Source organism: Musca autumnalis, unplaced genomic scaffold (genome assembly GCF_047663935.1).
Source record: "Musca autumnalis isolate F117 unplaced genomic scaffold, ASM4766393v1 scaffold_1, whole genome shotgun sequence".
Classification (NCBI taxonomy): domain Eukaryota; kingdom Metazoa; phylum Arthropoda; class Insecta; order Diptera; family Muscidae; genus Musca; species Musca autumnalis.
In genome coordinates this window covers 292,253,267-292,278,007 of record NW_027411644.1, presented here as the reverse complement: position 1 = coordinate 292,278,007, position 24,741 = coordinate 292,253,267, and the positions used below count along the sequence as shown (strand labels likewise).

The following is a 24,741-nucleotide window of genomic DNA, read 5'->3' as shown; positions in this document are numbered from 1 at the left end:
ACCGTTCATTTGTGAAATTTGAAAATAAATTTTTAGTTGGACAAAGTAGGTTCTGCAGAAAAAATAAAATTGTGTAGAGGAAAAAATGAAAAATTAATAAAGAATGATGAAAAATTATTTTGTTATCAACGAAATATTAAAATTTTATTAAAAAAGTGTAGCAAGATGAGCAAAAGTGTTTTACTTACCAATACCTCTTGAGAAGATGCCTGTGCAAAATTGTTTTTATTTGATTGTGCTTTTTAACGACACCTTTTTGTGCAAAAAGATGCGTTGGTTGGCAATCGTTGAACTTTATTCTGGTAAGTACCTAGAATGTCTACATACATATTTGTTCAATCGAAAATCCGTATTTCCGGAGAAATGTTTTGTTCGGAATAAAACTCTGATGTGCTTTGCCTGGCTGGTATTCGGCAGGGATTTAAGCAGAAATCATATTTGACTACTCTGAGAAAATCGATTTAACCTATAACCTACCTTAAAATTCACATGTGTATGGACAGACGATATTCGAGATTTCTTCTCCTACAGACAGATGCCAAATTTGATTTCACTGTAAAGAACTGTTTACCCCATAAATATGGATTTATTGTCATCGAATAGTCCAGATTTGCATTAGGTAAATGTTTTTTTTTTAATAATTCTTTTATTACATTAGTATTAATAAAGTACAATAATAGGTGTGTTCGTTTACTCAACAATTTGTACAAATTTGTACAAGTCCAGTAACTTCTTGTAATCGACTTAGGTATTTTACATTGTACTGTAGGGTAAACGAACAACATCCAGTAACAATTTGTACAAATTTTGAGTAAACGAACACACATAATATTTTAATGCCTCAGCGCCTTTAATAGGCATAAGAGAGGCTAAATGGCAACTGTAATACGTATTCAAATTATACTTATATCTTTTTAAATCTTAAAATTTGTGTATGTATATATGTATGCTAGTTCTCTAGAAGTATTTCAATATTTCCCAAAAGAAAAGTTTTTAATCGCCGTTTAAATATCGAAACGAGCATTATATTTTTTAAATCGTCAGGCAATTGATTAAATTCCCTTGGTGCAGCATATCTAATTCGTTGCTTAGTTAATTCAATACGACATCTTACAACTTCAAAGTGCGATGCATATCTAGTATCTCTAAAAGTTAACATTCTGTTTTGTCTGAATGTTAATGAAGTGAAGCCGAATCCTCTTATCGCTTTAAACATTGACATTAAAAGTTGATATTTGTATAGACCTCTAACAGGTAAGACATTGATTGCTTTATATTTGTACAGATCTTATGTTGGATATCTATATGGTAAATTGTAAACCAATTTAAGGGCTTTATTTTGAGCTCTTTGTAACATTTTTAATGAGTTATTATATTTAAAGCCATATATAATTGGGAGGTAAATCAAATGAGAGAAATGTTCTTGCGTCAATTCTCAGTTTGATGGATAGAGAGGTTGAGGCATAAAAGGATTCACTTGGCATAATTTTTAAAATATTGAGGGAATTTACACGAAATTATCAGCCACACTTACTTTATACCAAATGACGTAGGGCTAACTGAACCAAAATAATAAATTGGAAATTGGGATACCTGAGCGTCTTTTTCTACACATCTAGTATTTTACCACTTTTGGCAACGCAATCGGGATAAATTTAAAGCTCACAATGTCTTCATTAATATAGGATACTTTTATTGAAATGCACCCAACCAAAGCCGGGATATTCGTCAATACAATTCAAACAAGTAAAAATTTATAAAATTTTATAGAATTTTATCTAATATTCGAAGAAACATTACGATATGCAAAGTGTGGACCAATGTAGTATTCGGTTCTAGAGATGTCGTGCGCACCAGCCACTGCCATTCAAATTTTGTGTGGGAGGTACCCGAATGAATTGACATATATAGTCCTGATCTATGTCTCGTAGAAATATCACGAAGTTCAAATTATGGACCAAATCTGTTACTGCCCTCGAAAGTATTTTAACGAAAAGTTTTGAACTGTTGTGGGAGGTACCCAAAGTAGTGGACTGATATGGCCCATCTTAGAACTTGATTTATGTTTGCGCAAAATATTACGACTTTCACATTTTGAATAGTAATAGTTTAACCGTTGGAGAGTTATCGTGCACTGCATCGACTTAGCGGGGGTTTTCGGGCCATTTTCTCAGGAAATATGGACTTCGTTATAATGGGGGTATCGAATACAAGTGACAGCAACAAAAATCAAAGCGATTCGAAACGTTACTTTTCCGAAATTTTGTGTAAGAGGTACCCGAAAGGGTCGACCGATAGAGTCCATATTGGAGCCTCATCTAGGTCTGGAAGAATTCGTTTACTGCTTTCAATAGTTATCGTGCTCACAAATTTTCTGAAGATTTTTGACCCATATGACCCATTTTTGAATTTAAACTAAGTTTGGACAAAATATAACGAAAGCCAAGTTTCCGCATTTTTTTTTTGCAATGGAAAAATTAGAAATGCGTGCTGTCATTAAATATTTACATAAAAAAGGTTTATCGGGACAAGAAATTCATAATGATATGGTGAATGTGTTAGGTGAAAGTGCTCCTTCATATGCAACAGTAAAAAATTGAAAATAAACCACATAGTGGACGTCCAAAAACAGCAACAACAACAGAAATTGTAGCAAAAGTGCATGATATGGTATTAAATGATCGACGAATAAAAGTGCGTGAAATTGCTAATATCATGGGCGTCTCAAATGATCGTGTCCATTTAATTTTGCATGAAGAACTACAGATGAAAAAGCTTTCTGCAAGATGGGTGCCGCATTTGTTAACAAAAACGCATAAGAATGAACATTTCTCAAGCTTTTGTTAGGATCGTTTTAAGCGAAATAAAATGGATTTTAAGCATCGTTTCATAACTGTTGATGAGACATGGATCCACCACTATACTCCAGAGACAAAAGAACAATCCAAACAATGGACTGAAGCTGGAGGAAGTGCCCCAAAGAAGGCAACAACAATTCAATCGGCTGGTAAGGTTATGGCAACCGTTTTTTGGGACTTCAAAGGTATTTTATTGATTGACTATCTGCAAAAAGGGTAAAACAATAAATTCAGAGTACTATTGCAACCTTTTGGATCAATTAAATGTACAAATTCGAAAAAAACGTCCTGGCTTACAACACAAAAAAATAATTTTTCATCAAGACAACGCACCTGCGCACAAAAGTGTTTTAACAATGGCTAAAATTAACGAATTAAAGTACGAGTTGCTTGACCACCAACCTTTTTCTCCTGATTTAGCTCCCAGTGACTCTAACTTGTTCCCAAATCTAAAAAATTCCTTGCTGGCAAGCGTTTTACTTCAAATGAAGATGCAATTACAGTTGTAAACCACTATTTTGAAGACCTTGAGGAAAACTATTTTAATCAGGGGATAGAATTGCTAGAAAAGCGTTGGACTAAGTGTATTGAAGTTTCAGGAGATTATATTGGAAAATAAAAATATTTTTGAAAAACTAACTATTCTCTTTCAATGATAGGCTAAAAAGTTTCCGAACCGCCCTCGTAAGTTCATAATTTGTACTTAAGTGCAGTTTAAGGGCTGTTTGATGATCGTTTTGAAGTGTTTACCGAAGTTACTTCTTTGGCCCCATTTAATTTACTAATATTTTTCTAATACATTTTGTATTCAATAGGTGCAAAATCTTTTATATCTCCTACGCAAAAAATTCCAATCTTTAACATTTTCGGTAGGCAAATAAAGGCTATTAGTTACATTAAGTACAAAAGTAAGAAACATTCATTAGTCTTATTAGAGGATATACATATTTGTATCTTTTCCACAACAAAGATATAGCAAATTTGTGACCCTGAAATGATAACAATGGTCTTTACATTTCTTTGTTTAATGATTTGTGATTGCAAATTAACTTGATGTGAGAACCAAGAATGAATATACATACATTATATGTGTATGTGGTTCTTTTGTTTGCATGTTATTCTGCCTATCTGCTTGTTGGTGTCTTGTCTATCTTCATGTCTGCCAAGCTATATGTTTGAGAATACTTGGTCATTAGGATGCTGTGACTTATGTTAGTAGTAATTATTAAAATGAGCTTCACACTATTATTTGGAAAAATACATACATACACATGTATGGCATTTGGACAAATGTTGGTTTCATCAAGCTGATATACTATATCCTTCAGATGCAAACGTAAATACATACATAAGTAGATTGAAATAAATGTGAAATATTTTATATAAGATTCATTTGGAACAACAGTAGTGTGAAATCAAAACACATTAAATAAAAGACTCCTAATTTTTCAATGTATATAATAGGTCTAATAAGCTCAACTCGAAAGAGAATTAATTAAATATCACTATAAATGACCTTCGCCTTAATACGGCAAAAATAAAAAAATAATTTCAGCATGAGCCAGGCTGGGATTCGAACCTGGGTCTCCGACAACGGAGTGTCAAAGTTGCCGGCGTCTTAGCGTTCTGAGCCACCATCAACTTGTCAAAACTTTAGTAGACAATAATTGATGATCAAAAATCTTCTGATAAAGGAGAGCAATACTAATGACGTAGGAATAAAACTTACCATAGTATTTGTGAACATTGAAAAAATGGGATTACCAAGCAGGACTGTAGGAAAAGTTTGGAGTTTCAATTAACTGACATAATTTCGCATATGCATTTATCTAATGAAGTGCGATATATATACTAGTTCCCAAGCTTTGCCTTCGTCTGCCACAAAAACAACATTCAATACGCCTGAAGATCGGCTTAACCACCCGTGCAACGTAGCGTAATGGTTGAATGCGTGGGACTTCGGTAGACTCCTAATTTTTCAATGTATATAATAGGTCTAATAAGCTCAACTCGAAAGAGAATTAATTAAATATCACTATAAATGACCTTCGCCTTAATACGGCAAAAAAAAAAAAAGAAAATAAATAGTATTTAATAAAAACAAATAATATTCAAAATCATCGCTGTATGTGGCGACGAAATGTTAAACAAAGCTGGCCTTATAAGGAATATTTTCAAATTTTTCACCATGGACCCAATTCTTTATTCTTCTTTATCCCACTTGCTCAATTATATAAAGTTTCGGGAGCAAACGGAATCACAATGTGTAATGATTGAATGCAATCAATCTGCCGTTGGGATACTATATCGGTTTGTCTTCTTGTCAAATGATGCCTACTGCGTATTCTGGCTAGGCGTTAACATTCAATGCATCTTGCGAGTTATTTTTTGTTTTCAATACTAGTAGATATAACCGACTCTAGTTTGAAATATTTTGCAAACTTATGAAATACCTATCCCACAAATGTTGTTGTTGTAACAGTGTTTTTATTTTATGTTTGTAATCTGCCTCGGTCTGGGTGACGTAGAAGATGGAAGATACCAAGGAACGGTCCTGACCGGTTTTAACATGGCAAAGCCCAGGATTTATCTTGGTCCCTCTATCATCTCAAGTGGACACTGACCTCCCCGTGGTGTCACCTGGGGAACTGCCTTTAACACCCGTTAAAGGTAGTGAGCTAACATGTACCGCGCGTTCACCCATAAGAACTTTAAAAACTGGGGTTTGGGCGTCGGGTTAGTAACCCTCCCCTAGGAAAAACAGCCTACTATGAAAAAACGAAAGAAAAGAAAAACAAACCCCTCTAACGTTGACGAACCCCGCAAACGTTTTAAGGAACATGATCTGCGAATCTGCACCTGGAATGTTCGCACTCTTTATAGAGAAGGTGCAGTCTTCGCATTGGCAGACGTACTTGAAAAGTACAAGAGCGATATTACTGCCATACAGGAAATGCGATGGATTGGGAAAGGCGTCACAACAACACCTAAAGGTGACGCACTGTATTATAGCTGCCATGACGTAAAGCATGAGTTTGGTTGCGGATTCGTAGTTAGTCGGAGACTAAAACATTTGGTATCCAGCTTCACCCCAGTGAATGAAAGACTTGCTGCAATTCGAATAAAAGCAAAATTCTTCAACATCAGCTTTATTTGCGCTCATGCTCCCACTGAAGAAAACGACGAACAGACCAAAGATATAGAAGAAACATATGACCGTTGCCCTGCCCATGAAATTAAAATCATTCTAGGCGATTTTAATGCCAAAATTGGAATGAAGAATATCTTTGGCCCAACAGTCGGGAAATTCAATCTCCACAGTGAAACATCTGACAATGGTATGAGGCTGATAGACTTTGCAGCTGCAAAAAACATGGTAGTTAGCAGTACCAGATTTAATCATCTCGATATTCATAAGGGCACCTGGCTGTCTCCAGATGGAAGACATTCATCCAGCGTGTTGGATGTACGATCGTTCCGAGGCGCAAACATTGATTCGGACCACTACCTTGTCGCAGCAAAGGTACGTACCCGTCTAAACGTTGCAAATAAAGCACGAACAGACACAACGCGGAAGTTGGACATCGACAGACTGCAAACACAACAGATAGCCACAGCATATTCCACTCAACTAGCCCAATTGTTTAACGCGAGCACTCCTTGTCCCGATAACATAACAACACAATGGCAATATATTGCCCACTCCATGCAAACAGCCGCAAAATCCATACTTGGATTCCAGAGACCTCCCCAAAGGAATTCATGGTATGACCAGGAGTGTCGTGCTGCTACCGAAAAGAAAAATGCGGCATATACAGCTACTTTACAATCAGTAGCAACGCGTAGCGCACGAGAGAGATATCGGGAGAAAAGGAGAGAAGAGAAACGTCTTTTCCGTAAGAAAAAGAGAGAAATGGAAAAACGGGAGTGTGAAAAAATCGAGATGTACAGGAGCCAGAATGAAGTCCGAAAATTCTACCAAAGAGTGAAACATCAAACAGATGGCTTTGGTACAGGCACATCCTCCTGTAGAGACCAGCAAGGTAATCTGGTAACAGATACAGATAGCGTGCTCAGGATATGGAAGGAACATTTCTCCAATCTGCTGGTATCCAATAGTAGCGAAGACGATGATACCACAGATCCAATCCCAGAAGATGGTATGGTACGAGATAATTGGACCATACCAATGCTGCTTTAGACCTGGCAAGTCTACCATTGACCAGATATTTACCCTGCGGCAAATCCTGGAGAAGACCCAAGAGATGCAGATCGACACCTACCACCTTTTTGTCGATTATAAAGCACCCTTCGACAGCCCGCTGCGTTCAAAGGTATTCCAAGCCATGTCTGAATTTGGTATCCCCGCAAAGCTCATCCGGCTTTGTAAAATGACTTTAACTGACACGAGGTCCTCAGTTAAAATAGGAAAGAACCTCTCCGAAAAGTTTGGTACCAAAAGACAAAGATACAGCCTTTCGTGTGATCTCTTCAACATCCTGCTGGAAAAGGTTATACGAGAGGCAAACGTCAAAAGAAGTGGCACAATCTACACCAATAGTCACATGTTACTTGCTAGGCCGATCAGTAAAAGAAGTAACTGATACCTTTATGAAGGTCGAAAGTGAATCTGCTAAAGTGGGTCTGGCGGTAAACGGTGAGAAGACCAAGTTGATGGTGTCGACGCGCAATGCGTCCATTGAGGTCGGACCGACTGTGGAAGTTGGTTCATATAATATTGAGGTAGTAAAATACTTCGTCTACCTCGGCACCTCCGTAAACACAACAAACGACTTAAGTTGTGAAATAAAAAGAAGAATTGTATTGGCTAACAGATGCTACTTTGGCTTAAGTAAACAGTTTAAAAACAAAGCCACATCTCGTCAAACAAAAATAACGCTCTACAAAACACTGATACTGCCCGTGCTGATGTATGGCTCCGAAGCCTGGGTACTTGCGCAAGCAGACATGACAGTGCTTGGTGTGTTTGAGAGAAAAATTCTTCGAAAGATCTACGGACCAATCTGCGTTGACGGTGAATATCGACATCGCATGAACCACGAGCTGTATCTGCTATACAACGACATCAATATTGTTAAACGTATCGAGATGCAGCGATTGCGTTGGCTAGGCTATATCATAAGAATGAGCGATGATGAACCCGCTAAAAAGGCGTATAAATACGGACCGCTTGGCGGTGCACGCAGAATTGGCAGACCAAGGAATAGATGGCGCAAACAAGTGGATGATGAGATGAAAAGGCGCGGTATTCCAGAGTGCGAAGCAACAAATAGAGAGAAATTGAAATCTTTTCATAGTTCGGCCTATGGAACAAATGCTCTGTAATGGGCCAGCTAAGTAAGTAAGTAAGTAATCTGTCTCGGTCTATCACCAGTTCTAGTATGTGGCTGTTTCAATGGTATGTAACCACAGATCGACTGTCGTGGCAGCTGGCGATCCTCAGCTGTGATGGATGGGGGATGTTCTCCGATGACCGCGATCACATGATATTTTATGTAATCTGCGAGTGCATCCGTGTGAATGCTTGATAGACTCCTTGATCTAGGGGTTCTCTCTTGTAACGTTGGACTTCTCTTTCTAGATCATGAGGATCAATCCTGACATGATTGGGTAGGGTGTCTTGTCCATCATATGGTGATTAGGATGGCTCTAACGGTAACAGCCGAGTGAGTACTGCAACGAAATATGCCAATGTGTTGCTGTACCGGAAGAATCTTTGTTTCCTCATATAGATGGTCCACTGAAGTCATGAGGATGGACACTGTTCTCAGGGCGGCATTCTAAAGGCCGCGGCACATACGGCGCGTTGTGCGTCGCGTTACAACAACCACATGAAAACTTCAAGAACAAACTTGGCATCACTTACACTGTTTTCATGTGGTTGTTGTTTTTAACGCGTGACGCGACGCACAACGGACCGTATGTGCCGGGGCCATAACAGGTTTGAATATTTTTCCATCGCGTTGCACTTATATTCACGGACCAAACTGGCACCACAAAGCTTACCACAGACCGACATATCGCGTTATACGTGGTTAACAAGGTCTCTTTATCTGCATCCCAAGTGTTCCCGGCTAGGGACTTGAGGACCTTGTTCCTACATGCCGAAGATTGTAGTGGTATGCGCGGAAGACATGAGCATATTGTCGAATGTGACCCCCCAGAATTTTGGGGTAGTTTGTGTTCAGAATTCCGCGATCATGACCATGCTCTCACCTCTGCCATCCCATGTGGTGAACGTAGCGGCCGTAGATTTAGTGGCGGATATTGCATATTCCTCGTGTGGAAGGAATGTAAGATCAGCCTTTCACAAATGACATCAGGGAAGGTACCTGACGCCCCAAGATCGTCTAATCATCCGAATAGCTTACGGTCCCAATGTCATCTGGAGGGGGTGTAATAAAGGAGAGGTAGAAGTTAAACAGTTAAATGGAGATATCACCCACCTTGGGAACTTCCCTGTTTCATTCTACGGGACTTGAACTTCTTTTTCCACGTATGGCTGGCGTCCGCACAAACTTGGCCGGAGGGTAGTCTGCTCGATGTCCTTAATCAGCGTGGAGTGCTTGAGAATTTAACAAAAGCTTTTAATAAATCGAGCCCCACCATCAATGTTCTATCATACGGCATTTTCTGGCTGAGTCCTCGCCTAATATGTTTGGAGATGGAATGCTGCTTAGCTATTTCTGACGTTTGGGAGGATTAAAGCCTCAATGGTCATTGCTACGGGCGACAAAAGCGAAATCATTCTGTACGATTCGCCTTTGTTGGCATCCTTGCCTGGCTTCAGTAGCCGGACCACCCTGTCCATTTTAAAGATTTTTGGAACGATGTGGGTCGCTGAGAACTTTAACGAGATGCTCAACTCCCGGTTCATCCAACTGTTTCAGTATTGCCATGGAGATTCCATCAGGGCCCAACGCTTCGAATGATTTAGCGTTCCTGATGACATTCAGAATATTATCCATTGTAAACTGTGGTGGTTCATCCTTGGCAGGAACGTCGTAGTTTTCTCTTCGCCCTGTCAATCCCAAGGTGCTAGACAAACTGTAGATTAAAATAACTTGCTCACCTCTTCGGATCAGTCAAGGTAACGTCGCCAAAGGTGACTGAGGTCTTATCTTCCTTCTTTTCAAGGTTCGAGCGTGACTTAACCGTTGCGCACAATTCAGTTATTCCGGCTACAATGTTGCAAATCTTCAAATGATTCAACTACCACCGACTAACTTGATAACTTCCTGTGTCAGCTCCCTGCCTCTGAGGAACGACGAAGCTAATTACGCTCATTTACTAATCTCGTCGCCCCTGGGGGAAAATTTGATCTCAATATGGCTATTTGACCAGCAGATATATGAGGAGCGGCTGCAGTAGTGATGATGTCTCGGAATGTCCTTTCCGCTACCTGAACATCAGAAGGGTTGGGCAGATCTCTGAAGCGGTGACTAGTGAACTCTCTAAAACTAGACTAATTTGCTATCCCATGATTGATGAAAGTGCGGCGTGGCGTTCAGAGGTGATGAAATCGGGCGGTCTGCTGTTAAAGATAATTATGAGCAAATGGTCTGAACCTAGAGAAACGACGTGACGACATTTGTCAGAGCAGGTGATACGATGGTTATGTCTGGCGAACTGGTTGGGGCGTCATCATTGACCGTGCAAAACGTGGAGCTATATATCTGCTCAGCCAGCGTTATACCTATCTGGTCGTTTCAAAGGGCCGAATGCCACAACTAATAATGAGCATAAAGTCCCCAAAGACCAGACAGTTATGATCTCACAAAAGCGGGCTTACGTTGGGCCTACAACCTGGAGTTGTTGTTGTAGCAGCTTACACAAGTACATGTAAATATTTATTTTATTGATTCGGCTCTGCCTCCAGCTCAAAGTTCAGAAAGGACGCTACCTGAATAGGATTCGTCCAATGAGAGAGTGGAGTTAAGTTAGTCGGGTGGGCTGGGCAGCTAAAAACAGGTGCTGCGTAGTATGCGGACCGGTGCCACATGCTGGGCAGATATTCCGCGTGCCATCAATCTTGGCCCAGTAAGAATTGAGGCGGATGCACCAACCAGATCTAAGTTGTGCCAACACGACTCTCGTTTGTCTTGGCAGCTGTTGTTCTTCTGCTGCCACGGGTGATGGATGATCGTCGAGGACGATATTCGCACTGTAGGCTGCCAGAGCCTCTGCAACCGCATCAGTGTGAATGTCCCTTAAACCTGCCTGGTATGCACGTTGATCTAGAGGTTCTCTTTTATATCTTTGGACTTCTCTCCAGATCTCGATAATCCCCCATAACACATGCTATCGAATGTGACCCCTAGGACTTTGGGGTAGTTTGAGGTCGGAATGATTGCACAGTCGACTTGCACATTCAGTGGGAGCTTCATCTGCGCTGTCCATGTTTTGAACAGTGTGGATGTTGTCTTAGTGGTGGATATTTTCATACAAGGTCAATGAGGTAGGCATTTAGCCTGTCGCAAAAATTTACGATGTTGGGACCTGACGCCATGAGTGTACAATCATCCGCGTACGTAATTAACTCAATGCCGTCGGGAGGGCGTGGAATTGCAGAGAGGTAGAGGTTAAACAGTTCCGGAGATATCACCCCTCCTTGGAGAACTCCCTGCTTCACTCTACGGGGTTTGGACTTCTTGTCTCTGAATTCCATGTATGACTGGCGACCACACAAATAGATGATGACCCAGCGTTTCAGACAAGGCCGGAGGGTTGTATTCTCGATATCCTCGAACAGCTTAGCTTGGCTGACCGTATCAAATGCTTTGGTCAGATCCAATGCTACCATCACTGTTCTGTGACATAGTTTGTCCTGGTTGAGTCCTCGTCCAATATATGTGGAAATGGCGTGCAGTGCTGTTGTGGTACTATGCTGCTTCCGGAGCCCGTGTCGATGATCCGCAACTAGATAACAGGTTCTGATGCTGGGCAGGAGTAATGCCTCGAGTATCTTTGCTACTGACGATAGAAATGGAATCGGCCTGTATGACTCACCTCTACTGGCATCTCTGCCCATCTTCCAGGCATCGGGAACTATTTGGGTGGCTAGCGATAAGTTAAATACTCGACTCTTGGGTCATCCAGCTGTTTTAGCATCACCATAGAAATTCCATCAGGCCCAAGCGCTTTGGATGACTTTGCGCCTCGGATAAAATCAGCAACATCATCCATCGTAAATTGTGGCGGTTCTTCCTCGGCTGGAAGAGATCGTAAACGACGCAAAACACTTCTCTTCGCCCGGTCGCTTTCGGGGTGCTCGATAAATTGCCGGCAGAAATAGCCAGCGCACCTCTTCGGGTCTGCTACTGCCACGCCGTTAAACATGACAGATGTCCGATCGTCTCTCCTACCAGGGTTCGTTAGCGCCTTAAACGTTGTCCACAATTTATTGCAGCACTTCAGATGTTCTAGCCACTTTTTCCGCTTGTGTTCACCGACTAATCTATTGACTTCCACTGTCAGTTCCCTGACTCTGGGGTCGTTAGGGTTCGTGCGGCGAAGCTCATCACGCTCATTAGCTAATCCCGTCGCCTCTTCTGGGATATTGGGTCTTATTTCAGGTATTCGACCAGCACGAATAAAGCGAGCGGCTGCAGCAGTGATGATGTCTCGGAATTTCCTCTCTGTTACCCGAACATCCGAGGGATTGGGCAGTTCTCTGAAGCATTGATTAGTGAACTCTCTGAAACCTTGCCAATCCGCTTTCCCATGATTAATGAAGTTCGGCGTTCAGAGGTTATGAAGTCTGGTGGTCTGTTTATGGTGATGAGGTTTGGGAGATGGTGCGACCCAAGGAAAATGGCGGGTTGCTATGGATATGTCAGGCGAACTGTGGCAGTCTCCTCTAATCCTGGTGGGTGCGTCCTCGTTCGCAGTGCAGAATGTGGAGCTATCTATTTGCTCAGCCAGATCTGTACCTCTCCTCATTCCCTAGAGCTGAATGCCATAACTCATGATGCGCATTAAAGTCCCCTAGGACCAGCCGGTTATCACATCACAACAGAGATCTGATGTTAGGCAAATAACGCGGGGCACAGCTATTGACAGGCGGGATATACACATTCAGCAGTTCTATCTCGGCGGTTCCACACCTTACCGCTACCCCCATACACTCCAAGTATGGGTCCCTAGAGTCTAGCTCAGGCGAGATAGGTCTGTACTGGACAGACTGGTGCAGTAGGATTGCAAGCCCCCCACCCCCACTTCTCGTACGATCCTGGCGAAGATCGTTGTATCCATCACACCTCCGAAGACTGCTGTTGTTGCTCAGCTTCGTTTCCTGGATCGCCGCGACCATAATATTTCTCCGATTCATAAAGTTTTTGATCTCATTGATCTTGGTTCGAAGACCATCGCAGTTGAACTGCAGGAATGTCACACAGGAACTGGGACAGCAATACGCGGTGTTAATGGCTGCGGCTGATGCTGCTGTCGGGGAGATTGCGGGGGAGTTTCATAATCCGATGATGTTGATGATGAAGACTCACTGGGGTTCAGGTTGGTGCAGCACGAAGCAATATAAACCCTGTCGTAATACTCCCTCAGGAAGGTCAGGCCTGAACAGTTCCGGCAGCTATACACATGTATGGGTCATTAGAGCCAGGCTCAAGCGAGATATGTCTGTATTGAACGGACTGGTGCAATAGGAAAGCTAATCACCCGCCTCCACTTCTGGTACGATTCATACTCAGTACGTTATAACCATTACAACGCTGAAAGCTGCTCTTTTGTTGAGCTAGGTTTCTGAATCTTCCACCTCATTAAGTCCACTATTTGTAACTAAATTGGAAAAATGGTGCATTTTCAAGGATTGGAACAACAACGGCTGGTGTTAAGTGTAACTGTTGTTGGGGGGACTGCGGGGGAGTCATTTCATTTGACGACGACTCACTGGGGCTGTATTCAGGCAGTATGCAGCAAAATAGTCCCTGTCGTGGTCCCTCACATGGACAAGCCCAAAAGTCCAGTCATTTGAGTTGATGGCGACAGCGTTTCTTAGAATTTTTAGGGTAATTATCTATGGAAATATGAACTCAAGCCGGAAAAATATACCATCGTGCATGGGACCGCGACGACAACATTCTGCAAAAATGTCAAAATGATCCGAGGCATGTCTCTAAATTGAAATTTTGCCAAAATTTTTTGTGGGAGCTATCCGAAGGAGTGGATCATTTCAATGTCTAGCAGAAATATCACAGGGTTCATAGTATAGACCAAATCGGATGCTCCTGTCGAGGGCAATCGTGCTAAAAATTTCGAACTTTTGAGGTATCAGAAGGAAGGGAGCGCGACCCATCTTCGAACTTGCTCTAAGCTTGTACAAAATATTACGAGGACTTAATTTTGGAGCACATCGGTTAATCAGTTCGAGAGTTATCGTGCGTTCCAGCAACTTCAGTTTTGTTGGCGTGTTGTAAAATCAGACTCATTTTTTTGTCGCTTATTTCTTCTTGAAGTCTAGATTTTGTGACACTTGGGTCAATGAATATCTCCTTTCCTAATCCCTTTAAAGAAATTATGGGAACATATGTTCACATAATTAATGTAATGCCTGGCTTTTTAACCCCTAAAACAAAAGTCAATCTCCTAGCTTTCTTTAAAAAACCCTAGTTCTATTGTGTCCTTCTGTAAACAACCAACAAGTGGATGCTTTAATGTGTTACAACAAAACAAAAGATAAACAATGAAGAGAAAGGCAGTGTAGCCACAACAGCGTCATACCATTTATCTCTATTTTACATAATGCTCTAAATTTCAAAGGAAATCTCTCGCCCTTTTGTATAATGAAAAGCTCTTTACATTTAACCTCAAAAGTGGTGGTGGTGGTGATGGAACAGCAAACGAACTCTTTGTTTCTGTTAAAGACAACAACACAGTTCATTCCGTGTGATGAAAAAAAGAATATTTTTGTAGCATTTCACACCACTCACACCTGTAGAAACTGTTGGATGAAGATTTAAGGCTCTGGTATTTGTGAAGAGAGTTGCCATGTTGATTTTAAAAATTTTATCCTATATTGGTGCTGGTGTTGAGGGTGTTTGTGTAATGTTGACGAACCACCACATCCACCTAGTGTGTCCGTACTCTACAGATAAGTCGTAGATTAAACACTACCGGGTAAACATGAAAACTACGTAACTACGGACTATGAAATGAATGAAACTAGTAACGAATTTAGCTCGGCTCGTCATGCGGTGAATGAAAGTCTGACTATTCACTATCCGACTATTCAGATAAAAACTATATTCTTCAACATCTGCGGCCATGTGCCAAAGCAAGACAAAGACTAACAGACCATAGTAATGTTTTATGAGCCTTAGAAAAATCAGATGATTGCTGCTATGACCATGCTATTAAAATTGTTCCAATTACCGCAAAAATTGGAGTGTAGAATATCATTGACGAAAGTTCGGCTCTCATCATCACCTTGATGCATAAAATTCCGATTGAACGTAGTGAATAAATTACAAGTAGCTCAGCAGAATTTTCAACTTAATTTACACTTCATGAAAACAACTCGTGTGCCGATAGGAAGTTGATATGGGAAATATTTGCCTATTCCACTCAAACAGTCGGAATATCAGTACTTGGGTAGCAGAACCCTCCGCCATGTGTGTCCACGAGATTCCTGTAATCCTACGGCGGTGGGTTCTTCGATACCGGATTGACCAGAAACCACGCAACACCCGTGTTCTGGCCAGTGGCTGTCACCTCAGTGTCCACATGTCGGTGTTTGTATCGCATTTCTGTGTTGTGAACAGCATATACCGGAATGTTTGAACAGCATATACCAGAATGTTTGGTCAGACTCCCCCAAAGTACCACAGCATCAACCGTTGCCGTTCCAATCCCAGAAAATTCATCCTTCATTCATGTAAGATCTGGGGAAATAGTGGATTTCCTAAGTCAAAAGAATAACATGGTCGCGGCGGTGCAGGAAACCAAGCTCAACAACAACAACTGCAGCTTTCAGCGTTGTGATGGTTGCATTGTACCGAGGAAAGATCGCACCAGAAGTGAATGGGAGGTTTGAACTTTTCTATTGCACCAGTCTATTCTCAAATGACTTGTACGTGGAATGTACGGGGGTAGCAGTCAGGTGTGAAACTGTCGAGGTAGAGTTGCTGAAAGTATACATCCCGCCGATAAAAAGCTGCTTTCGAGGTTATAGGCCTAACATTAGCCCGCTTTTGAAAGGTCATAATCGTCTGGTCTTGGCGGACCTTAATGCTCATCATGAGTTGGGGTATTCGGTCCTCGGAAACGAGAAGAGGGGTATAATGCTGGCTGAGCAGATTGATAGCTCAACATTCTGTACGGTCAATGAGGACGCCCCTACCTACCAGTTCGCCTGATAATCATTGTGTCGCCAAACTTTAACGTCGCCAGAAAACCGCCCGATTTCACCACCTCTGAACGCCGCACTCTCATCAATCAAGGCAATGTTAATTGTCCTAATTTCAGAAAGTTCGCTAATCGCCGCTTCAGAGTTTTGCCTAACACTTCTGATGTTCGGATAGTAGAAAGGACGTTCCGAGACATCATCAACGATGCAGCCCCTCGAAGTGGGACCAAATTTTCCATCATTGAGGATTAGTAAATAAGCTTGATGAGCTTCGTCGTACCAATCCCAATGATCCCACAGGATCATTGACATGTCAAGGAGTTGACACTGAAAGTTTACAGGTTGGTCGGTGAACATAAGCGGAACATATGGTTTATTCATCATAAAGTGAATTGTGGCAACGGTTAAGCCACTCTCGGACCCTAGAAAGAAGGAATAAAGGACCTCAGTCACGTTTGGCGACGTTACGCGAAGAGGTTCGTCGAGCACCCCTGGAGTGACAGGGCCAAGCCGTGTGATAAAACAGTGATGGTGGCGCTTGACTTATCAAAAGCCTTTGATACAGTCAGGCACTCCACGCTGTTTGAGGACATTGAGCAGATAACCCTCCGGCCAAGCTTGAAACGTTGGAAATCAATTATATGTGTGGACGATAGTCATACGTTGAGTGCAGGAACAAGAATTCGAAACCCGGTAGAGTGAAACAGAAGGTCCGCCAAGGTGGGGTGTTATCTCTGAAACTGTTAATTTTCTACCTATCCTGTATTCCACCCCCTCCAGACGGTATTGAGATCGTACCGTATGCGGATGATAGTACGATCTTTGTGTCATGTACCTTCCCTGATGTCATTTTTTCGGCCATTCTGTTCACCACAAGGATGGCAGAGGTGAGAACTGAGTTGAATGTCATGATCGATGGTAGCAGAATTCCGGCCGCAAACTACACACAAATTCTAGAGGTCACAATCGACAGAATGTTGATGTCGTCCGCGCATGCCACAGCTATCTGCAACAAGCTAAGATGTAGAAACAAGGTTCCCAAGTCCCTAGCCGGCAGAACTTGGGGTGAAAAAATAGACCTTGTTGACCATATATGTATAACACGATAGGTCGGTATGTGGTAAGCTCTGAGATGCCAGTGAGTTACGCGATTACAAGTGCAAGGCAATGGAAAAATTCAAACTTGATAGAATGTCGCCCTGAGAACTGCAACAGGTGCCACCACCTCATGGGCCATCTACATAGGGAGACAAAGATTCTTCCGGTACAGCAACACAATGTCATGCTTTCGTTGCGGCACTTGCTCGGGTGTTACCGTGATAACCATCCTAATCACCATATGGTGGATAGGCCCTGCCCACTTAGGCAGGCCAAGAGGGATCTTCATGATCTAGAAGCATATCAAGCAGCATTCATACGGATGCAGTCGCAGATGCCATTATGAACTATCGCGTGAATGCGGTCCTCGGAGAACATCCTCCATCTATCGCAACTGAGGGCGTCAGCTGCCACGACATACCAGTTTGGTTTGGCTCAACTACGCTCGGGATGGTGTAGTCGTCTAAATTGCTATATTGCCCAGCATGCGGCACAGGCCAGCACGACACTCAGCACCTTTTCAACTGTCCTGCCAAACCTACTCAACTAACTCCAGTAGCTTTGTGGCTACAACCCATCGAAGCAGCCACAATCCTAGAACTGGAGATAGACCTAGAGCCAGATTAAGCAGAACATGAACGTACAAGCATAAAACTCTGTTACAACAACATTACCAATATTAGGGAATCGGCTAGAGTTGGAAATACCACGGACGCTATCTGATTCACAGTCGGTGACCCTCTGGTAGGTCATATCCTTTTCGATTGCAGCTTCTTCGCATCGTTTCGTGAATTTAAAAGCCGGGCATCAATTAAAGCGTTTACACCGATTCCTTAATGGACACGGGGAAAAAATATCTGACTATTCCGAACTCTAGAATCGTCGCGAGAACAACCGCAGTCCCTTAAAAAACATCATTTGTACCACATTGGGAACAAAATAAAATTGACAATGGCGTCGTATATGCCCAATACGCCAACAGTGCGTATCTCGGAAATATGGGACGTCTATGACCTTCAGTATATGCGACGTGCGTACTTTTTCCGCACGGGCCGCATATTGGTTTATTAGTTCAAAATCCTGAAGAAGTCGAAAAGATGGTGGTCACCGGAAAATTTGAGTGACCAACGATGTATTATATCCATCACCTAGGCGTCGGATATTGATGTCGTGGAGATGCCTGTCGCTACACGGACTGCTATTGATGAATCTGGCAGATATTCGGGAACTGAAGCTTTTACATCTTTCTCCACCCCACCATAACTCTCGAACGGATCAACCGATTCTGTCAACTTTTTTTTTTGGGAATCAGCATCGAAACTACCTATAGGCCATGCATTTCGAATAGTTCTAAACCTGGTCAGATGTTGGTAAAAAAATAATTTAATATACCCCATATACCAAATCTGCTGAAGTACATATCCTGTTGGGCCCACTGTTCAAAAATGGCGAGGCGTGCGTACCGGGGTAATTTGTTTGGAATCAGCATCGAAAATACCTATAGTAGGCCGGGGCGATTTGTATGGAAGGAAAAAAGTGTTATCGGGCGCCTGGAGATTCTGATTTATGGGATTGTACTGAGCAAAAAAGTCAACTAGACCATATGTCTACGGTGAAAATCGAGCCCCCGGATTTTGACTTGAAGTGTTTTTTCAAGGATTTTTGGATATTTTGGAATATAACAACCAAACCACTGAGATTTTCGATCCAATACAAAGACAACAAGACAATAATAAAGAACTCTCTAGTACATCGCAAAAGCATTGGAACGCTCCTTCAGGTAGTTATGGCCTCGAGAAGGTGCACATTTTTTGGAAAATATCGATAAACGACACTGTGCTACAAAATGGAACTCAAAGTCAGAGGGTGGAAAATTTCTTTTGGAGATGAAAGCCCTTGGTGAGTGTACTGAGAACCCAAAAGGAAATTTTCACTATAGGTCAAGTTTCCGAGATATTTCGTGATTAATGGTTTAATTTTGGCCCCTTAATTTGTGAACAAATAGCTTTATATCTCTCTAAAGCGTTATTGTAGCTTCATTTTGACATTACATGTCTTCAGTCAAATCGAATGGTGAATCTTTTTGTAGAATATGTCATCCTTCTAACTCAATTCCTTTCATGTCCTTTTCGTCCTTTATTTTTTGAACACAAGGCGAGATTTTACAGAATCCAAATATTCTACAAAAATGTTGTTCAGAAGATTTTAGGTACGGTTCTCATTGATGACCAATCGATATTTCCCCGTTTTCATGGTCCTTTTTGACATTTTACCGGTTTTTTTCAGAAAACTATGTTTTGTTTTTATGTATATTCGTTATTGGTCTGTGGTGATTCTGAAATACTTACCATAAATAGCTCTTGTAATGACGAACACGTTAATAACAAATTTTATTGGAGGAAAGATACGGTTATCTAAATTTTTGAACCGGATATTCTGATATTAAAACCGATTTTTGAACCGGTTCTAAGTAACCGATAAACCGAATATGTATATCATTAGAAAGCTAATAAAATGGAGAATCAAATGACAGCAAGTAGCTGATTACAACTTTGTTGGTTTTGGTATTGGGGGTATAAAAACAATTTTTTTTACCAATATCTGAACAGGTTTAGAACTATTCGAATTGCATGGCCTGTAGGTATTTTCGATGTTGATTCCAAAAAAAATTATCCCGTCGACGCACGCCTCACCATTTTTGAACAGTGGGCCCAACAGGATATGCACTTCAGCAGATTTGGTATTGGGGGTATAAAACAATTTTTTTACCAATATCTGAACAGGTTTAGAACTATTCGAAATGCATGGACTATAGGTATTTTCGATGCTGATTCCAAAAAAATACACCGTCGACGCACGCCTTACCGTTTTTTATCAGTGGGCCCAACAGGATATGCACTTCAGCAGATTTGGTATTGGGCGTATATAAAATAATTTTTTACCAAAATCTGAACAGGTTTAGAACTACCCGAAATACATGGCCTAGATGCTTATTCTGTAAAAATGTTCCATCGTCGCACGCGCCATGGTTTTTAACGAGGGCCAAAAAAGTGGTTACATTTCACCTGATTTTTTAGTGGGTACTTTTGTAATTTATGCACGTATATATTTAAACGTTCATGAAAAGTTCATAAATACATTTAAATTTAAATTATTTACATTTTAATATATTTACACTTTCCCTTAATTTAGTTAAAAAAATCTTCACATGTTACAGTGAATTTAATACTTTCTTCCTTAAATTAATTTTTTTCATTAAATTCCAATTTCAATTTAGTCTTACATTGCTCTGTTAACTCTTTTAGTGAGCTCTGTAAGTTCTTTGACAGAGCTCTGGTAAGGGTGGGTGTCTTTGCTAAATTTAAATTTTCCAATTTAAATTCCAATTTATTTTCACACACATGTTATAGAAGGTCTGTAAGATAATCCAAACATTTTTACAAATTCGTACAAATTTTTACTGAATGCTGTTCGATAACAAAATTATCCAGCAAAAGAGAGCGAGTTTGGAGAAAATTTTGGAGAGTTTTGTGACTGAGAACTTGCAAATTTTTGCTGGGAAAATTTGTCCCGCAAAAATTTGCAAGTCTGATCAGCTGACTTTTAATCACCTGTTCAATGTAAACAACTCGAAATGTTAACATTTTTGACCAAGAAAATTTCACAATTGCACATTTTTTTAGATTCTAAAGCGTTGTGGATAGGATTTAAGCATTAAACAAGTAAACTGCAATTTTAAAATTTATGTTTTTTTTCCGCTTGGTTTAAAATATCAAAAGAACAAAAACAAATTTCATACATTTTCGGAAACAGCTGACTTTTTTGCAAGTTTTTGCAAAATGCTGTTCGATAACTTTCTGCAATTTTTCTTGCTTGAGAGAGTAAAATTCACTGAGGGAGGTTGCTGGAACTGACTGAGTAATTATTGCTGGGAAAGTTATCGTACACACCTATAATCTGCTCAACCATAGTCCGTATGATGTCGGCTCGACGGCTCGGGTGGGTTAGTCCCAATTTACATTAGGCGAGCTTACTTGCGGCAATTGTCAGTTTGTCGGTGAGAGAGGGTGTTGAGAGGCAAAGGGTTACCATATGCCTCACCTCTCTCTCCATCAAACTGACAATTGCCGCAAGTAAACTCGCCTAATGTAAATTGGGACTTATATCGGTTCGATGACAATTGTATTGTTGCTGTCGACTCGATGACAACCTGTGTTATATCGGTTCGATGACAATTGTATTGTTGCTGTCGGCTCGATGACAATCGAGTGTTATATCGGTTCGATGACAATTTTATGGTTGCTGTCGGCTCCAGGGCTATAGGGTTGATATAATCGGCTCAACGATAGTCGGGATGATGATGTCGGCTCGACAATAATCGAGTGGGTTATATTGGTTCGATGACAATTGTATTGTTGCTATCGGCTCAATGGGGATCGGGATGATATAATCGGCTAAACGACAGTCGGGAGATGCTATTAGATCGGTGGTAATGTCAGAGTGCAGAAATGTATGTAACGGTCACGTTAGAGGGTTACAAGCCGAACTGTTTAAGACCAGAGGCGTCCCGCTAATAAGGTTTGTGCAGTATATGTGTATGTGTATTTGATACCCTCCTTCCTGTATGAAGAGAGAACTAATGAATTATCCTTAAATATAACTAAGGTATTTTCATTTTGGCCGGGATTTCATTTAGTTTTTGGGCATACCAAATATTACCACGAAAAACGACAACACTGTTTGTGATACCAAAGAGTAGGAGTGTGAGTATTACACCACAAAAAAGAGAATAAATACACTCACAGGACATTTATAGTTCACATATCAAACCGTAGTTCACCTAACAAGGAAAGAGACTTGAATTATGCCCTACAAAAAGAAGAGAACTTCATTTAGTGTTCTAATAAATTTGTTCATGAACCACTAAACGTTTTACAGTTGTGTTTATGTGTGCCGCCTGCCACCTGTGCTGATGTTTGCGAGTGTGTTCACTCTACGTTGTGCCATTAAATGGAAAATTAAATTAAATGTGTTAAAATATTTGCTAGTGTTCTTCGTTCAGCTAGCTGTTTGTGGCTGGGTTGCTTGCTTGGTTGTTTGGTTAGCTAGCGATCTGTTTGTTTATTGTCCTAGTCAGTGTCGTTTATTTAAAGCGCCCAAAGCAAACAAACACTCTAAGGAGTAACTAACGTATTGTTGTTTTGCCATCGTCACATCGTCATACAAATTTGTATGTGTGTTGGTGTGATTCCTCTTTAGATGGTATTTTATGCTATTATATTGTCCGTCCTCTCTTGTTCCAGTTGCTGTGTCAGATACAACTGTTGTTGTTACACTTCATTAAGAGGTGTTGCAGAACAACAACACTAAGGAAAAAGTACACCCAAGGGGATAAAATGTGGCACTCTCGTACATACATATGTACAAAGTCATTCATAAATGTAAACATATACACACAGGCATACACACACATCCATATGTAGGGATATATGTTTCTCTTTATTATATGAATTACCTTTGTTCCTTGAATTGTTACTTTCTTTGTTTAACACTGTGCTGTGACAAATAACACAGGTGTTCATATGTATGAAATTATGTGTAGTATGGTGTTTTCTTTTTGAAAATTTGTTACAAACTTTTGATTAAATCTCATTATCAATAAGTTTTTTTTTATGATAAAACGGACGTGGAAATTTGAAATGTCTAGTATTTAAACTCACTTTGGGGAGGAATATCTTCATTTAAAATAGATTGGAATAGTGAGAGAAGACAAAAGAATTGCAGCAAAATAGTATAGTTGAGCAGCACTTACATATGTATGTGACATACATATTGGGCTTAACTCTAGTTTAGTAAAAACTCTCCGATTTTTGTTGCGCTGATCACGGAAATGTATAATTTTCTTGGGGGACGGACCTAGTTACCCGGTTATTGGACCCGAAAGTCCGCGTACATTTCCATGATCAGCGCAACAATATCAACCTCGGGAAAAAAATTCAAAAAAATCGGAGAGTTTTTACTAAACTAGAGTTGTTCCCATAGCATTCAGGTTTCGTAGTCTTCAAATCTGTCAGGTACCTCTCCACATAAATTCAAAAATGTTCGGAAAAAGTGTCCGTACGATAACTCTTGATGAAAGTGACCGATTTGGTCCATACTTTACACATCTTAATATATCTATCCTTTGGGTACCTCCCACACAAAATTTCAGATAAGTTCACTTTAAAACCTTTTCTCGAATCGCTTTGATTTTTGTTGAAGGAACTTGCATTCGCTGCTTCAATTACGACGGTAAAAGTTTTTTCAATGGCAAGTCCATACGTCTTGAGAAAACAGCCCGAAAGGTGTAAAAAACCCTGTGGCACCATATGTAGTGGCTGGAGAGCACGATAACTCTTGGACTGATCAACCGATTTGGTCCAAAATTGGGCCTTCCTCCAATTTTGTCCAAACTTAGTTTCAGTTCGAAGATGGACAATACCGGTCCGTTCCACATCTTCCGGTACTTCCCGCCAATATTATTCTCTTGAACTGGGCAACTAATTTGATCCAAACTTTGGATCTCCTAATATTTTGTCCAAATTTAGTTTAACTTCTAAAATGGCTCATATCGATCCTCTCTTTACGGTACCTCCTTCACAAGAGTTCAACATTGGTGTCTAAGTGCACTTATATTCCGAAGCTGTTCGTTGTGGTCCTGTTTACAGCGATATTATGTTTTCCGCGGAAAAGTCCATGCTTCCTGGCATCTGGTCCAAAAGTTATACGATAACCCACTGAAAAGATATCACTCCCAAAATAAGATCCACTTCCATAATGGATTATGCCATTCCTTCAATCCTAATCCAAATTTTTGTTGGCAAGTTCAAATGTCCAGAAAGTGTCACAAAGCCGACTGATACTTTTTTACTTGTTGTTGTACATATTTGTGAACAAAAGGTAACGTTTCCAGCGCATAAAATAATTATAATGGACTTGGAAAGAACTGTGGTGGTCCAATGCAAAATAAGAATACATTTCCTTTAAGGTTACCTCTTGTTTTATCTTTCCAATTACGAATATCAATGTTGATATCATTGACTAATTTCTCCTTCCATCATGCCCTTGGCGTTCCCGCCCTGCGTGTACCACCACATGGTCTATATTTAGTGGACTTAATTATCTTTTAGCCGTCCTATTGCTGTCATATCCTCATTGTGCCATTATGTAACATCTTCTGGAACTAATCTGTGTCATCTATTGCTACTGGCTACCAACAACTAGGAAAACAAGTAAAAAAGTAACAGCCGGCTTTGCCGACAGAGATACATATGCCCTCAGCCTGTGTGGATTGAAATTTTCAACTATTGATAATATCGAATTGAATATCGCCTATGCAAACGAAATCCTTTTCCCCAAAGGGCT

At 40.7% G+C, this 24,741-nt stretch overlaps 1 protein-coding gene across 6 annotated transcripts in view; it reads left to right on the top strand.

Moving 5' to 3' along the window:
* The first annotated feature begins 51 nt into the window (after positions 1-51).
* The window catches only part of Octbeta1R (Octopamine beta1 receptor), a 544,036-nt gene continuing 519,346 nt past the window's right edge, over positions 52-24,741 (top strand). For all 6 annotated transcript variants that reach the window (XM_073961618.1, XM_073961617.1, XM_073961616.1 and 3 more), the window contains exon 1: positions 52-302. The gene's annotated coding sequence lies outside the window, so the exon portion shown is untranslated. The remainder of the gene's footprint in view (positions 303-24,741) is intronic.